This window comes from Natator depressus, chromosome 2 (assembly GCF_965152275.1).
Source record: "Natator depressus isolate rNatDep1 chromosome 2, rNatDep2.hap1, whole genome shotgun sequence".
NCBI lineage: Eukaryota > Metazoa > Chordata > Testudines > Cheloniidae > Natator > Natator depressus.
Genome location: NC_134235.1, coordinates 20,247,436 through 20,266,568, shown reverse-complemented (window position 1 = coordinate 20,266,568; position 19,133 = coordinate 20,247,436).

The following is a 19,133-nucleotide window of genomic DNA, read 5'->3' as shown; positions in this document are numbered from 1 at the left end:
AGACACATAAGAGTAAAGAGGCACAAAAGAGAAAGAAGAATTACAGAAGATAGGGTAAGGATAGCTGAAGTTGCCCACACATTCCAAGAGCGACCTATTAGCTAACTCTGGGGAGAGAAGGCACAAGGGCACCCTTTAGTTTGTATGTACTAGAGAAGCACACTGCAGGATTATATTTTCTAGTGCAGATGGACATACAGTAAGATCAAGGACCAGGTTCTTCTCTCTTACTTGGTGTGCATCATGAATAGCTCCACTGATGTCAACAGAGTTACACTAGTGTAAATTCTACTTAATTTAGCGGAGAGCCAGACCCCTTGTGTTTCAATTGTTTGAATGAATCATAGAATCATAGAATCATAGAATATCAGGGTTGGAAGGGACCCCAGAAGGTCATCTAGTCCAACCCCCTGCTCGAAGCAGGACCAATTCCCAGTTAAATCATCCCAGCCAGGGCTTTGTCAAGCCTGACCTTAAAAACCTCTAAGGAAGGAGATTCTACCACCTCCCTAGGTAACGCATTCCAGTGTTTCACCACCCTCTTAGTGAAAAAGTTTTTCCTAATATCCAATCTAAACCTCCCCCATTGCAACTTGAGACCATTACTCCTCGTTCTGTCATCTGCTACCATGATGAATGAAAAGATACCAAGTGGAAAAATCTCCGTGATGGGGTATAGGATTTAAAAGCAGAAATTAAGGGAAGCCAGCTCTTCAAATATTTCCAAGTAAATATGTGGGAGTGAATCAATCTATTGGCAGGTCAGAAGCTTGAAGGAACTGAACAACCCAGTCTCTTAGAGACTCTAATAAAGCTGGCCTTTTAGTGAGGAGGATAAATATGTATTCAGAAAGCCACAAATTAACTGACATTCTCTTCAAATTTGAGCTAATTTGTTAGTTTCATGAAAGCCCTTCAGCACTCTCTCAATAATTAGTTTTTCCACATGGTTGAATTCTGAATGAATATTCATCCTTCTGAAGAGAAGAGAGTGACACAAAAACTCCCTGAAATGGATGGAACTGAAAACCACTCTTCCTGAAGGGTGAAGTAGCTCTACAAGGAAATTTCCAACCATGGGGCTTTTGCATTGTTCTTTTCTCAGTTTTTTTCATAGGGCTTTCCCATATTTTCTGCCCCTGAGGCAGGCAGGGGAAAGTCTTAGATAGCAGTGCAATGTGTGGCCACTGGTCCACCATGACCAGAATTTCTCTTTTCTGCATGAGAGTCCCTTTTTTAAGCACTGTCCCAATGTGCGCCCCCAATTACATGTGAACCTCAGTGCTTGTGCAAGGCATTATATTCACTGCCTAGAGATCAATGTCCTCTCTTTCTTTATGGAACAGGTACAATAAAGACAGCAATAATGCAAGCTTTCCCATCTATATGCCTTAAACCTTACCTAGAGGGACCGCATCTAGATAGTTCATGCTTACTTTTGGCTGGTCAGTCGTTGGCCTTTTTATGGCACAGAGAGATGAAAGTCCAGATCCACAAATTTACATTGAAATCAATGGATTGTGGATCTGGGCTGAAGTGACTTGCCTGAGTTTAGTGGCAAAGGCAGGAACAGCATAAAGGTCTCCTACCTCTGTTTCCAGTGCCCTATCCACTAAACTATGCTGCCTCCCCTTGGGAACCAATGAATGTCAGTTTTGCAGCCCAAACACTAGCAAAGGGACTGAGAATACCATCTCTTTTAATTTAAACCAACCGTATCCCAAACATCTCCCCCCCCAAAAAATATTCTGCGTTGAAGCAATATCATTAAGATTGTAAAAAGAAAAGGAGTACTTGTGGCACCTTAGAGACTAACCAATTTATTTGAGCGTAAGCTTTCGTGAGCTACAGCTCACTCCATCGGATGCACACTGTGGAAAGTGCAGAAGATCTCTCTCTATACACACAAAGCATGAAAAAATACCTCCTCCCACCCCACTCTCCTGCTGGTAATAGCTTATCTAAAGTGACCACTCTCCTTACAATGTGTATGATAATCAAGGTGGGCCATTTCTAGCACAAATCCAGGGTTTAACAAGAACGTCGGGGGGGGGGGGAGGAGTAGGAAAAAACAAGGGGAAATAGGCTACCCTACACAATGACTCAGCCACTCCCAGTCTCCATTCAAGCCCAAGTTAATTGCATCCAATTTGCAAATGAATTCCAATTCAACAGTTTCTCGCTGGAGTCTGGACTTAGAACAACGCTTCCGACTTAGAACAACGCTTCCTCAGCTCTCGTCCCCTAACACCCCTATTCTACTTGCGCTATATTGATGACATCTTCATCATCTGGACCCATGGAAAAGAAGCCCTTGAGGAATTCCACCATGATTTCAACAATTTCCATCCCACCATCAACCTCAGCCTGGTCCAGTCCACACAAGAGATCCACTTCCTGGACACTACAGTGCTAATAAATGATGGTCACATAAACACCACCCTATACCGGAAACCTACTGACCGCTATTCCTACCTACATGCCTCCAGCTTTCACCCTGACCACACCACACGATCCATCGTCTACAGCCAAGCTCTGCGATACAACCGCATTTGCTCCAACCCCTCAGACAGAGACAAACACCTACAAGATCTCTATCAAGCATTCTTACAACTACAATACCCACCTGCTGAAGTGAAGAAACAGATTGATAGAGCCAGAAGAGTTCCCAGAAGTCACCTACTGCAGGACAGGCCTGACGGAGAAAGTGGCGGAGCGCCGCTGGCCGTCGCCTTCAGCCCCTGGCTAAAACCCCTCCAGCGCATTGTTAAGGATCTACAGCCTGTCATGGGGGGTGGCCCAGCACTCTTGCAGGTCTTGGGAGGCGGGCCGGTCCTTGCCTGCAGGCAGCCCCCCAGCCTGAAGCGGATGCTCACCGGCAACCACGTACCGCATGGCGGAGCCACTGGCCCAGGAGCCTATCCTTGCAGCGGAGCCCGTTGCCAACTGTTCCCACGTGTCTGTTCGGGGGACACCATCACAGGGCCTGATAACATCGGCCACACTGTCAGAGGCTCGTTCACCTGCACATCCACCAGTGTGATATATGCCGTCGTGTGCCGGCGATGCCCCTCTGCCATGTGCATTGGTCAGGCTGGACAGTCTCTACGTGAAAGAATAAATGGACACAGATCAGATGTCAAGAATTATAACATTCATAAACCAGTCGGAGAACACTTCGGTCTCTCTGGTCACGCGATTACAGACATGAAAGTTGCTATATTACAACAAGGGGACTTCAAGTCCAGATTCCAGCGAGAAACTGTTGAATTGGAATTCATTTGCAAATTGGATGCAATTAACTTGGGCTTGAATGGAGACTGGGAGTGGCTAAGTCACAGGGGTGCCTATTTCCCCTTGTTTTTTCCTACCCCCCCCCCAGACGTTCTTGTTAAACCCTGGATTTGTGCTGGAAATGGCCCACCTTGATTATCATACACATTGTAAGGAGAGTGGTCACTTTAGATAAGCTATTACCAGCAGGAGAGTGGGTTTGTGTGTGTGTGTGGGGGGGGTGTGTGAGAAAACCTGGATTTGTGCTGGAAATGGCCCAACTTGATTATCATACACATTGTAAGGACAATGGTCACTTTAGATAAGCTATTACCAGCAGGAGAGTGGGGTGGGAGGAGGTATTTTTTCATGCTTTGTGTGTATATAGAGAGATCTTCTTCACTTTCCACAGTGTGTATCCGATGGAGTGAGCTGTAGCTCACGAAAGCTTACGCGCAAATAAATTGGTTAGTCTTTAAGGTGCCACAAGTACTCCTTTTCTTTTTGCGAATACAGACTAACACGGCTGTTACTCTGAAACCTGTCATTAAGATTGTAAAGTCAAGCACTCAGAAGTTAGAAAAAAGTAGATTTAGGGTTGTGTGGACAACCTGAATTATTCACCTTTGTGCCTATGCATTATGAAACATGATCACATATTATTGTTGCCACATCTCCCTTACCTTCTGTTTTCTCATTCCTTTTACATAGTAATTACTTTTCTTTGGGGAAAGGATACATTGCATAAACCTCTATCAAACTTACTTTTTTAATGAAATGTAAAATGATTGAGCTATACTCTACAAGCCACTCCAATCTGTGCATTAGTCAGCTATTGTTGCATTACTCGGGCGGATGAATGCACAATGCTGAACACATGTGAGGCAGAGACAAAGGATTATCCAGTGGTTAAGGCCACTAACCTAAGACTTAGAAGATGGTTCAATTTCCTGCTGTGTCACAGACTTTCTGTGCGATCTTGGGCAAGTCACTTCGTCTCTCTGTACCTCAGTTCCCCATCTGTACAATGGGGACAAAGTACTTCCCTACCTCACTGAGGTGTTGTGGGGATAAATACATTAAAGATTGTGAGGTGCCCAAATGCTATGGTGATGGGGTTGTGTGCCAATGGGTAGTAATGTACAGTCCTGGAGTGGCTTATTGCTATAATAAACAATTCCTTGAATATGATGCTGCTAAACACTTGGGGATTAAAGAGGGTACTCTGGTATAAAAAGGGTTGTCAGTACTCACGTACAGCCATTCCAGTTACAGACATCACTGTTATCCAAAGGTTTTTTATTTATTTTTTACACGTAAAGTGCTTTCCTTTGTGCTGGGAAGTTGTTGAAACCAACACTATTACCACAATTGCTCAGTTACAAGCTTCTGAGAAATGAGAGTCAAAATCTTGTAGAAGATGTTTGAAAAGAACAGTTCCCCGCAGGTAACGCTTTTCCGTCTTTTCAAGCTTTTGTGGAATATCTCCACTGATTGGCAACCAACACAATGGTTTTCCAAAAAGCCCTACTTTTAGTCAGTACCTTTTCTATAGATATCACTGTTTAAACAATCAAAGGCTTCTTGTTTAATTGTATAGTCATTCTCTGCTAAGAAAAAAAAACCTCAGCCATTTTGTTAACTATGGTGGCAGCCAAACAACTATAATTGATTCTTATTCCTAATGTACAATTTACAGGCTGAACACGGCAGGGGTGGGCAAACTTTGTTGTTTTGTTTAATTATGAACCCACTCAAACAGTGAGTATCCAAATGGTCGACTTGAACATGAACATGATTGGGTTCATATTGCCTTTAGGAGAGAACTTGAGAAAAAGGGAAAGTGGGGAGGAAAACATAGGAGGTTACATAGTTATTTATCTAAAGCAAAGTGTATTTTAAGATATGTTAAAAGCATATGTTGAAATCAGGTACTGAGTATCAGTTAAACCATACAGAATCATAGGGGCTGGTTCTACTGTGTTACCCTGGTGTAAATTCAGAGTAACTCCAATTGAGTTTCAGAGTGGTAGCCACTGTTCCCTCTAAGCTGTGCACATGTGCGTGCGCACACAGATCCTAAACCCCGCACACACGGCAAAACACCGCATGCACAAAAATTTGCACAGAAGCACAATTTGCACAGAAAAAATGTTTTGCGCACACAGCCTGTCAAAAATCTGCACAGAAGAAATTTTTTGCACACACGGCCTGTCAAAAATTAGAGGGAACATTGGAGCTGTGTTAGTCTGTATCAGCAAAAAGAACGAGAAGTATTTGTGGCTCCTTAGAGACTAACAAATTTATTTGGGCATAAGCTTTCGTATATTATTAAATTACCTACTATGGGCTTGAGCCTGTGAGGTGGTGGGTGCCCTCAACTCACACTGATAGCAGTGTGATGGATGACGGCACCTCCCAGGAGCACTCAGCACCAGACGGAGCTCAAAGTGCCCCAAAGGGTGTTAGGGGCTTGATCAACAAACTAAAAAAAAAAAAAGGACACATTCCCTCCCCTAGGGAAGTTTACAATCTAAGTCCCACAATTGATGAAACATGGGCAGACTGAGACACTTGGAAGGAGTCACAGTGGAGTCAATGGGGCTCGGCATCAGTATAGGTATTAGTTCCAGGACTGGGATTAGGGTGGCCAATGAGGGCATCCCCAGAACACTGGACATTTTGGTACTTCTGGAAATGGCCTGGACCTGCTGCCACCTGCATGACCCCACCCCCACCCAGTGTGCCCCTTGCACACTGGCAGGTGCGGAGCTGTGCACCTCTTAAAACGGTGTCCTCTAACCCTTGTGGCGTGATACCTGACAAAACCACGTCCGTTTTAGATCAACACCGGACAGGGGACAAACTGTGAAAAAACAGGACCATCTGGCTTAAAACCAGACAAGTGGCCTGCCTAACGAAGACCTACATGTAAGACGAGAGACAATACGATGTGACAATGGAGATAGGAGGCCTTTCCTATAACTGTGTTGCCAGCCATATAAATATATATATAGCAATGATTTAAACTGAGCCTTCCTAAACAGGCAATAGTTTCAAAATTAAAGCAGTAAATAATGGCCATGTTACTGAAGCAGCACTAGTGTGAAGGAAACATATGCAGTTTGCTTCTCAAAGGCATTCCAAACAGCAGCTATGCAATCTTTGACAACTGGCGAATGGCTACAGATGACAGACACCGTTGCTACTAATATTGTATCAGTCTGCAATGCAGTGAAAATGTCCTTTAAATAGAACATGCCATTTAGAGCCACACCAAGAAGGCTGGCTGGAGCTAACATTGCTCTTGAAAGCTGTTATTCATGAGGCCATGCTGCCCTTTGAAGTTGATTGTTCCATTTGCTGTATTTATAGCTCAATCAAATATTCTTATTGATTTGAGGATTCAGTATTTTCTTTAGTAAAGGCCTAATGAGGAAGGGTGTCTGGTCGACTCTCCAGAGAATGTGGCTGCTTGTATGCTGATTAATGCCGATGCTGTCGGAATGTTGACCCAAGATTATGCTGCCCTACACTGGAGCATACTGTGTCATGCCTTTCAATATCAGATCATGGCCTAATTAGCTGTTTTTAATTGTATGAATATTACTGGCAATTAGTCTATCAGATGCAAGAAAAGATAGAACAGATTTTCTTTCTAATTGTTGTAAAAAATATGTTACAGGCAATCATTTAAATTTAGTTAGGTTTTAACTCATCCGAGTTTTTGGAAAGGCGATACAACCTTGTGCTTCCTGTCTTAAACCAATCTCAAAATAATAGGGGTTATGATGAGACCTTGTTGAGGGGCAGATAATCTCATGTTCCAACCAAGGGGTTTCTTGCAACTTCCTCTTACACATCAGAAGTAAAATTTTCAAAAGTGCCTGTGAGACTTAGGAGCCTAAGTCCCATTCTCAAAAGTGACTTAGGCACTTAGGAGCGAAAGTCACATTGATTTTTTTCAGTGACACTTAGGATCCTACAGCTCAGATCCTTTCCATGGGAATTAGGTGCCTACATACCTTTGAAGATCTGGGCTTAAGTCATTTATGAAATTGGGACTTAGGCTTTTAAGTCACTTAGGTCATTTTGAAAATGTTACCCCTGGTGCTGGCCGCTGCCTGAGACAGGATACTGGACTAGATGGTCCAGGGGATCTGATCCAGTTTGTCAGTTCCTATGTTCCTATCTAATTGTCCTAAGCCTCTGAGCAGCGGAGGGATTTATGTTTCAAATGTGCTGCAATATGCACATTACCAACAAAGCTCAATCTACAGGAGGTCAGAGTAGATCACAACAGTCCCTTCTGGTCTTGGGATCTTGGACTGTGAGTGGAAGATTCCATTGTTCTCTTATGGGATGGGCTGGAAACGTTGAATTTTGAAACTCAAGTTGTACGTGTTTGGGGTTTTTTTTTCCTCCTAAGCTGTAAGAAGCTCTCCCAGGGCCAGATTCTGTCATCTTTACTCATGCTATGTAAACCTTGACCCACTGATTGGTGACAGAATACAGCCCCCATTTTACCATCGTCATCCGTCATGCAAAAGTCTGTAGTGAATGAAATGAGCAGGAGTCGCTTGTTGTCTTGCAGCAGGAGAAAAAGTCATGTAGAGCTGTAAAACACTCCCCTTCCTGGAGAAGGGAAACGTGTCTGAAGACCTAGGGCCTGACTCTTACACCAGTGTAACAGAACGAACACCACTGACCTCCATGAAGTTACACCAGCATAACTAAGTCGTGAATGAGGTCCACGGCATTTGGATCTTCCCATATGATAAGGGTTAAAAGAACAAGCTTTATCTAGAGCTATTGGATTTAGTGCCGGTATTAAAATGATGCCGTTTTCTGTACCTAAATCATATAACCTAACTAGCTGTTTTCACCAAAGATGAATCTGTGCTGTCACAAATGAACAGATCTCTGCCCTATTTGGAGACAAGAAAATGGACAACGGTTACAAAGGCTCTGTGCACACAAAGCATGTGTTTATGCTGGCATGGATTCTTCTTCTTAGTGCTACATATTTAATTTGTTTTTTGAAAACGTATTTATCATTTATAGCCTGGGGAAAGATCCTGTTGTAGGATACAGTACATTAATTCACTCAAATGGAGATATTTCTTAAGTGGATGCATCTTTGTAGAAATCAAACTAAAAACCTGAAATGACGGATTTAGCCACTAGAGGGTGTTTTGAAGAGAGGTCCATCCTTAGTATGGATTTCTCTGAATGAATGACGGTTTAACCCAATAGTTCATTCTTATAGCATAAGGTATTGAATATGAAGTATTTTGGCTGCAGAGTTGATGTATTTTTTATCCTCAGTGTTTTTGGCTGGGGTGGAGATTAATAAGGGCCAGGGCCAATGAAAATTAAAAACTGGATGTTGCAGTTCAGAAATTTATGTAAGCCAGAATTTAAGAGCTTCCATGGAGTTCCACTGACCTCCGTGGCATGACAGGTGAATGTGATGGGCCCAATCCCTGGGCTGTCTCTGACTTCTGCTCAGTGCAGCTCAAGGACAGGCAAAGATAGCTATGAGTCTTAGGGCTGTTCTAATTTGCACCTATCTGCCTATAGCAAGGAGCAACTGGCATAGCAACCAGCAATTGCCAGAGCTTGTGAATGGCTTGGCCTGACCCCTTGATCTGGAAGCAGGAAGTGGTATAGGAATTACACAGCTAAACCAGACCTTTGCCATTTGGGATTCTCCCAGAATTCTCCCCCAGCTGAGCAGGGCAAAGATCTGCTGTGGATTAATTTGTTCCATCTATCTGTGTATTTTTATTTCTGTAACTACAGCTGCTTCAAAGCTGTCAAGAGCCCGTCTGCTTCAATGCTATAAACCTAAGGAAATGCATTTATTGTAAGGTCACTTGCGTGAATATAAGCCAAGATTTATTTTTAAAAAATGTGCTCCCGAAGTTCCAAGTCTGCGGCCTTTGGGCAAACCCATGATATAAAGGTTTGATCATAATAACAAAGGGCCAAAGAGCAGCCCAGCTTGCATGGCTGCGCAGGGAGTAATGAGGCACAAGGCTATGCTCCTGTGTGGACTATTCATGTGGTAGGTAGCAGTGCAGGGAGAGATGTAATCTCCATGGCGCTGTTACATTCCCTCCCCACTGTGCCTGTGGGTGGGGTGAGGAAGGGACAGAAGCTAGGACGAGTGACTCTGGCACTCCAAGATCTGTGCCCTGCACCACGTATAGAGCTGAGGCTGGGTGTTTCTCCCTCCGAGCAAGGGGAAATGTGGCAGTCTGAGTCACAATATGCCTCTCCAGTTCTGCTTCCATGACAGTGCACAGCGCTTGTAGCAAAGCCACAACGAAGTAAAGTCAGGCTCCTAAATCTGTACGTAGGCACCTGAGTATGAGGCTTGACTTCAAAAATTGCTGAGCTTTGTTTGTTAATTTCTCCTCCCCCACCCTCTGTCAGGTTTAATAGGGCCTGAAAATAAGACACTGCTAAACCTGATACAGGCATGATTAGCCCTTGGCTACTTCACCTCTAAATTTAAATATATAAACAAAATACAGATGCAGCTCGAGCATTCTTAACACAAATAGCTTGAGGTGCCGTAACTTATAACAGAAGGGAAACTGCCATACAGATACATACATCGCTAACACCTTTAAAAAAAAAAAAACAACCATGTGCATTTTGAAGTGTATTACTGTGCAATAGAGAAAAGGCTTTAAGCAATTCTCAGACTATCACTCCAAAAAACAAGTGATCAATGTTTTACATGCCTTAAGAATTTCTCTCATGCTAATTACCTATCATCTTATGTGGCGTTCGCAATAAAAAGCCAAAACAAAACAAAGTCTAAAAGTGCCTAGTGATAAACTACTCAATTTAACCACAAAAAATAATGTTCCTGATTTTTCTTTTATTTTTGAAGTATTTGCTTAGAAGCACTTTTGCTATTATAGCTCAGTGGTCTGAGCGTTGGCCTGTTAAACCCAAGGTTGTGAATTCAATCCTTGAGGGGACCATTTAGGGATCTGGGGCAAAAATTGGGGATTGGTCCTGCTTTGAGCAGGGGGTTGGACTAGATGACTGCCTGACGTCCCTTCCAACTCTGATATTCTATGATTAGCACAAACGTCATGATATAATGGACAAGATGAGTAGTAGGATCACTTACAGGACTGACTTTTTTCACTTAGAATGTATAAAAATGTATACGACCTTCTCTTTAAAAAATAGTGTGTTGCCAAGGGTGATGTGGTATAATAAGGTTAATGAGTAAAGAAATAATAAAATCTATTTTCATCGTTCTTCACAGAACCAAATCACAGTACAGGGGAAACAGATGCTTTGGAACCTAGCCGAGTTGCTGATCAGTAGAAGCTGATTATCTATTAATGAGAGGTTTTTAGTGGTGTACCCTGGTGTAAAAACCACTAGACTCTATTCAACAAGGCATCAGTTGCAAATTCCTTGTATATGAATCACTTGATTGATGTAAAAAATTCAAAACAGATTTTCCCCGGTGCCCTGTGGGTTGTCATGCACTAGTGCTCTCTTATCTGTTTATGTTAATGAAACAGGATTCTTCAGTAAGTAAATATGTGTAGTATTTAATTAAACTCACTGCTGGGCTCAGTGTGAGAATGTAGCCTGTATTTTTTTTCCTTAGTATTATTCTACTGTAATTCTTTTTCCACCCACTATTCCCTTCCAGCAGCCTCACTCCCTTGACAGAGGGAAGGTGATTCTCATTTTGTCTTTGTCTGTACTAGAAAGCTGTACTGGTTAAAGTTCTGTCAGCAGAAAGCCACCAGCACAACCCATTAAGGCCCTGATCCAGCATCATGAAAGCCCCCAAATGCCTTTACTTTGTGCTGACAATATAAAAGAGCCTTAAACCTGGTCCAGTGACTGGAGGAATGGAGTGGGAGTCAGAAAACCTTGCTTCTGCACCCAACTCCACCACGGGCTTTCTGGGTGACCTTGGACAAACCATTTCCTCCCTCTGTGCCTCTGTTTCCCCAACCCAATGGGGATAATGATACCTCCTTTGCAAAGCTTTTTGAGGTCTAACGATAGCTTTCACTATGTAAAAGCTCGGTATTGTTGGAGAGGGTGTAAATTTTATTTATGCCCCTTTATACAAGCAGGGCAGTAAAGAGAGCCTTAATGTGAATACGAATCAAGTCCTTAAACTGCCAGGAACTTCAGCCACATCTCTTAGGTAGACCTGATGGCTTTGTCACTGTCAAACAGAAAAATAGGGAGGTTGTCTTTGTTTTGTTAATCCTGATAGTTTTTCATCCGCTTTATTTATTTATTCATTTTGGGGAGTCATTATTTTCTTTCCAGACCTGAATTGGAGCAGTTGTTGATGAGCACTGTGGCACCTCGCAGTCCGTCTCGATAACAGTCATGGCTTTCCTTATTGAAGAGCTACCGCTGACAGTTTACATTTCTCGGCTATTGTGCAGCCCTTCCTGAGGCCTGCGTTCGCAATTTACTGCCATTGTGTATCAACAATATTTGCACTTTCAGTATTTTATTAGCTACAAGCAGTGCTCCTCCACTACCTCATCCACTAACTTTTTCTGGCTCCTTGTGAGTCTGCACAGAGACAAGGGCTCAGTCCAGCAGATATTTGTCTCTGTTATCACCAAAGCTCCAGAATCTCCTAGAAAAACAACAAAGAGCCCGGTGGCACCTTAAAGACTAACAGATTTATTTGGGCATAAGCTTTCGTGGGTAAAAAAACACTTCTTTTTACCCACGAAAGTTTAGGGCCAAATAAATCTGTTAGTCTCTAAGGTGCCACTGGACTCCTTGTTGTTTTTGTGGATACAGACTAACATGGCTACCCCATGATACTAGAATCTCCTAGGTTGCCAAATAGCAGTGGAGGCCACTCACCCAGTTCAGATCTCTTCTCCTGCTTCCAATGAGGGCCCCATTAAGCATTTTGCATGGCCTCTTTCCCAGCTCAGCTGAGATATATAATGTAGCTCTTGGAGCTGAGATCAGGAGGAAATTTCACTGAGCATGATCAGGGAGTCATCTCTTGACATGAGAGATGGCTTCTTTTACCAGCTGGCAGCATCAGTCAGTCAGGAAAGTAGTTTAAAGAGAATGCAGCCTTAAAGTGCTGGGCTGTTTTGGAGGTTGGCTATGGAGAGGAAATGAGGGACCATACAGCCTGGAACCCAGGTAACTGAGGTTGTGGGGAATATGTATGAAGAGTTCCCTCTTTCATAGCTGTCAGGGGCCCGTGAGTCCCACCCATGTGGTGAGCAGGAACCTGAGGAGCCCCCTCAACTCCCTTCTAAAAACTATGACCAATAAAGTTCAGTCTCCAAGTCCATTGTACACCCACCCACGCAAATCCCCATGAAAAGAATTTATTACAGCCCAGTTATACATGTCATGGGTTGTATGGCAAGGGAAGAAGTGAAGGGTGGGAGGTAAGGAACTCCTTAGAATGAACTCCCCTCTTCCACAAGTGGCTGGCTCAACAACTTGTTGCCATGTACAAGGTTAGTGAGTTTGTCTCTGTATTTTGTGCTTTTGTAGGAGACTGACTTTTCTGCTGATTAGTTCAACCTGCTCAGGCCAGGGGTCCTAATTTAGGGCCCTATACTCCCCTCCACAGTGGAGGGAGAATGGGGGCAGAACTGGAGAACAGCAACTCCCAACTACCTCCTCCTTGGAAGCAGTGAAAGCACCCTCCAGAGCAAGAGCACTGCATGGCCAGGGCTGTGTGGAGGTCATGACTGGGATAACAGCCTCCGTCAAACCTGTGGGAACTGGCAATGTGGCTAGATCTTGCTGAGCAGCACTGAATGAAGAGTGGTGAATATTAGATTGAATCCTGAATTGCAGTTCACCATGTTTGTTAATCCCTTTTCTGTCTCTAATGTTTGTCATGAACCTGCATGCAAATGGAATTTTGGAGCATGATAGCTCATTGTAGTGGGGCAGCTACCCCACTCCAGGAGAGTAGCTGAGGGAGGCTGGCTGAGTAGCTGGCCACAGGTGTGGCCAGCTCACTCAGGGCACAGCTGGCCCTGATAAGAGGGGCTGTGAGCCAGGAGACAGGGAGTCTCACTCCAGTTTTGGAGTAGGAAGGACCTAGCTGCCTGGGAGCATTGAGTACCTGAAGCAGGGCAAGAGGAGCTGGGGAGCTCCAACCTGGCAACTCCCAGGCTGAGGCCTTGTTAAGGTCTACATTGGTACTGAGGCTGCAGAGGTGCGGCCCGGGGATAGGCAGAGGCAGCTGTTCTACCCCCATTGCCAGTGATGAGTGGCCATTACAGACTGCAGTATGCCCCAGAGAAAGGGGGCTAGATGATGACTGGTAGTGTAGCCACTGAGGCAAGGTGGGCTTAGAGGGTTAGGGATTCCCCTGGGAGGGGAGACCTAGAGTGTGGGGGTACTGTTGTGGGCAGAACGCCAACTGAAAGGGGCACCGTGGTCTGAGAGGGACATGGGGCCTGAGGCAGGAGAGACACCGGCCAGCAGGAGGTGCTGTGGCAGTGAGTCTGTGATCTGCTATACTCATGGACAAAATATACAATCCAAACAAATCCAAACTATTTTCTGATGAGAGAGTTTTTCTTACAGTAGAAAATTCAGTATCTTCACACTCCAAAATATCATGAGCTTGGTTTATATGCAGTGTTGTAACCCTGACAAAGGTGGTCAGGAACTTGGGAGTGATCATGATCTGATAGAATTCAAGAGCCTAAAGAAAGGAGGACTTGAGAACAGCAAAACAAGGACACTGGACTTCAAAAAGGCAGTTTTCAACCAACTCAGAGAAATAGTAGGCAAGGTACCATGGAGAGACCAGTTAGGAAGTTGAGGGGAGCTGGCCATTTCTAAAATAAATAATACTAGAGGCTCAACATCAAGCTATTTCAATGCAGAGAAAAGATAAGAAGAGCCACAGGAGACCAATGTGGCTGCACAAGGAGCTTTTTAGCTATCTAAACACCAAAAGGGATACATACAGGAAATGAAAAGGAGGGCCATGTCACCAAGGAAGTATATATAGGAATAGCATGAGTGTGTAGAGACAAAATCAGGAAAAGAAAGAGTTACAATTGGCAAGAAAAGTTAGAGATTGTGACTGGGTATACCAGGCCCTTCAAAGCCCCCTACTGGAGGCCTTGCAGTCCTACTATACCCCACCCCAGAAAGGAGCAGCAGAGGTGATTCCTCTAGGGAGCCTAGAGTGGCTGCCAGTAAGCAACCAATCAGAGAGTCTCCAGGGAACAGCCAATCAGAGTCCAGCAGGCTCATATAAAAGCAACTGCTAGACAGAGTAGAGTCAGTTGCTGGCTGGAGCTAGAGGAGTAAAAATGATGTTCCTGGCTGGTTGCAGCAGTTCTGGGACCTGGACAGTGCAGATGCTGGCAGGGACCAGGGGAGCAAGGAAGGTGCTCCTGGCTGATTGCAGGGACGCAAGTGAGATCTTCAGCCCTGACCTAAGGGTGAAGGTAAAGCTGAAGAAGCTGTGGGAAGTGGCCCAGGAAAACTCAGCAAATAGTTAAAGGGATAGTTAAAGCATGTGACTGCTATTCATAGGGTCCCTGGGTCAGGACCTGAAGTAGTGGGCAGGCCTGCGTCTCCTCTTTTCCCCCTCCCAGCCACTGGGGAAGTGGCATAAGCCCTGAACAAGTGGGTTTATAGAGGTCCAGAGAAAGGGTTGAGGACCCAGAAGAGGGTCCCTATTGGTGGGACTTTTGATTGGGGGTTGAATTGTAAGAATTACTCAGCTGGAGAGCTGGGATCACTGTGGACTTAAGGGAAGTGAAGATATTGTCTCCAGGCAGGAAGCCCTGGAGGCATTGCTCCATATCAGAGCAGGGACAATCCTTGAGTCTGCCCTGAAGAGGCTGAGGATAACTGAGGGTACTGTGATAGGTCCAGTGAACAGTTTGAGACCGGAGACTAAGACAGGGCTGCAGGAAACACCAAGCAGGGTACTGCAATAAGCCCTGTTGGATGGAGTAAGGACGGAACCCAGGCAGTGCAGCAGATGGAGACTTTACTGAGGGCACCGAGATAAGCCCCACTGGACTTGTACCCCAGAAGGGGTCTGTTTCGTTATACACATATGAACTGTGTGTGACGTGGCTGGAGGGCTGAGTTAGTGAAAACCTGCTCAAGAAGTTAACTGCCAGTAGGAGTTACTGCAGATAAACAGCGCAAAGCAGAGAGTGCAGGCACACACACCAGCTGGCAGGAGCACTCCTGACAAATGAGTGGCCCCATTTCAGAGACAACAAGAAGGGGTTCTACAAATATATCAGACAAAAAAGAGATCAGGGACGGTGTGGGTCCGCTGCTGATTGGAGAATGCGAGCTGTTAGCAGAAGATAGAGGTGGAGCTACTCACTGCCTACTTTGCTTCAGTCTTCACACAAAAAATAAGACACAACAGGACAACTAGCAAAGTTACATAGACAATGAAGGGGAAGGGATGCAGATCAGTAAAGAACACATCAGACATCTTCTGGCTAATTTCAATGAATTCAAGTCAGCAGGGCCTGGTGCTATTCATCCAAGGGTGCTGAAGAAATCTCAGAGCCACTGGCAATGTTTGCAAACTCATGGAAAACAGGAGAGCTCCAAGAAGACTGGAGAAGGGCTAACATAGTGCCAACCTTTGAAAAGGAGGAGCTGGGGAACTATAGACAGCTCAGCATGACCATGATACCTGGGAAGTTACTAGAGCAATGTATAAAACATTCAATTTGCAAATACCTGGAGGATGGAGGGCTGGTCATTAGCAGCCAGTATGGATTGCTGACAACAAATCCTGCCAAACCAGCTTCATTTCCTTCTTGGACAAGGTAACTGGCTTGGTAGATAAGGGGAACGCAGTGGACATACTATACCTGGCCATTAGCAAGGCTTTTGACACAGTCCTATAAGGAATTCTCATAAGTAAGCTGGAGAAATGCAGGCTTCGTAGAACTATCATTAAGTGGAAACATAATTGGTTAAACAACCACAAACAAAGAGTAACTATTAATGGAATGATGTCAGATTGGAAGGCGGTCTCAAGTGGAATTCTAGAGCGCTCTGTTCTGGGTCTAGTGTTGTTTAACATCTTAATTAATGACCTGGATGTAGGAATAGAGAGCATACGGATCAAATTTGCAGATGACACACAGGTGGTGGGGATTGCAAACTCTGTGGAGGATAGAGCTGAAATTCAAAGGGATCTTGATAAATTGGAAAACTGGGCCACAAACAACAAAATGAAATTCAACAAATACAAATGTAAGGTGCTATGTGTAGGAAAGAAAAAACAAATGCACAAATAATAACATAAGAGCAGCCACAATGGGCCAGACCAAAGGTCCATCTGGCCCAGTATCATGTCTTCTGACAGTGGCCAATGACAGGTGCTTCAGAGGGAATGAACAGAACAAGTAATCATCAAGTGATCCATCCCCTGTAACCCATTCCCAGCTTCTGGCAAACAGAGGCTAGGGATACTTCAGAGCATGGTTTTGCATACTTGCCCATCCTGGCTAATAGCCACTGATTAACCTATCCTCCATGAACTCCTCTAGTTATTTTTTGAACCCTGTTAGTCTTGGCCTTCACAATATCCTCTGGCAAGGAGTTCCACAGGTTGTGAGTTGTGTGAAGAAATACTTTCTTTTGTTCATTTTAAACTTGCCTCCTATTAACTTCATTTGGTGACCCCTAATTCTTGTGTTTTGAGAAGGAGTAAATAACACCTCCTTATTTACTTTCTCCACACAAGTCATGATTTTATAGACCTCTATTATATCTTCTCTTAGTTGTCTCTTTTTGAAGCTGAAAAGTCCCAGTCTTATTAATCTCTCCCCACATGGAAGCTGTTCCATACCCCAATCATTTTTGTTGCCCTTTTCTGTACCTTTTCCAATTCTATCTTTTTTTTTTTTTTTGAGATGGGACAACTAGATCTGTATTCAAGATGTGGGCATAGCACGGATTTATCTAGAGGCAATATGATATTTTCTGTTTTATTATCTATCCCTTTCCTAATGATTCCCAACATTCTGTTTGCTTTTTTTACTGCTGCTGCAGATTGAGTAGATGTTTTCAGAGAACTATCCACCATGACTCCAAGATCTCTTTCTTCAGTGGTAACGGTTCATTTAGAACCCATCATTTTATATGTATAGTTGGGATTATGTTTTCCAGTGTGCACTGAATTTCATCTACCATTTTGTTGCCCAGTCATCCAGTTTTGTGAGATCCCTTTGTAACACTTCACAATCTGCTTTGGACTTAACTATCTTGAGTAGTTTGTATCATCTGCAAATTTTGTCACCTGACTGTTTACCCCTTTTTCCAGATCATTTATAAATATGTTGAATTGTACTGGTCCCAGCACAAACCCCGGGAGGCAAAACTATTTACCCCTCTCCATTGTGAAAACTGACAGTTTATTCCTACTCTTTGTTTCCTATCTTTTAATCAGTTACTGATCCATGAGAGGACCTTCTCTTTTATTCCATGACAGCTTACTTTGCTTAAGAGCCTTTGGTGAGGGACCTTGTCAAATGCTTTCTGAAACTCCAAGTATACTATAGTCACTGGGTGACTTGTCTACATACTTGTTGACCCCCTCAAAGAATTCTAGTAGATTGGTGAAGCATAGTTTCCCTTTAAAAAACCATGTTGACTCTTCCACAGCAAAGATAAGAATGGCCATACTGGGTCAGACCAAAGGTCCATCTGGCCCAGTATCCTGTCTTCCAACGGTGGCCAATGCCAGATGCCCCAGAGGGATTGAACAGAGCAGGTAATCATCAAGTGATCCATCCCCTGTTGCCCATTCCCAGCTTCTGGCAAATAGAGGCTAGGGACACCATCCCTGCCCGCCTGGCTAATAGCCTTTGATGGACTGATCCTCCATGAATTTATCTAGTTCTTTTTTGAACCCTATTATAGTCTTGGCCTTCACAACATCCTCTGGCAAAGAGTTCCAAAGATTGACTGTGCAGTTGTGTGAAGAAATACTGATGAACATGATATGTGTGTCATAATTCTGATCTTTAATATAGTTTCAACCAATTTGCCTGGTACTGAAGTTAGGCTTGCCAGCCTGTAATTGCCAGGACCGTCTCTGGAGCCTTTTTAAAAATTGGTATTACATTAGTTATCCACCAGTCATCTGGTACAGAAGCTGATTTAAATGATAGGTAACATACCACAGTTAATAGTTTTGCAATTTCACAGTTGAGTTCCTTCAGAACTCTTGGCTGAATACCATCTGGTCCTGGTGACTTATTACTGTTTAATTTATCAATTTGTTCCAAAACCTCCTCTAATGACACATCAATTCGGGACAATTCCTCACCTAAAAAGAATGGCTCAGGTTGGGGAATCTCCCTCACATCCTCAGCTGTGAAAACCGACCCAAAGAATTCATTTAGTTTCTCCTCAATGGCCTTGTCTTCCTTGAGTGCTCCTTTAGCATCTCGATCGTCAAACAACCAGTGGGCTAGTGAGCAGACTTCCTGCTTCTGATGTACTTAAAAAAACTTTGCTGTACTTTTTGAGTCTTTGGCTAGCCGTTCTTCAAATTCTTTTTTGGACTTCCTAATTATATTTTTACACTTCATTTGCCAGTGTTTATGCTCCTTTCTATTTTCCTCAATAGGATTTAATGTCCACTTTTTAAAGGATCATTTTTTTGCCTCTCACTGCTTCTTTTACTTTGTTGTTTAGCCATGGTGACACTTTTTTTGGTCCTCTCACTGTGTTTTTTAAGTTGGGGTATAGATGTAAATTGAGCCTCTATTATGGTGTCTTTAAAAAATTTCCATACAGCTTGCAGGGATTTCACTTTTGGCACTGTACCTTTTTATTTC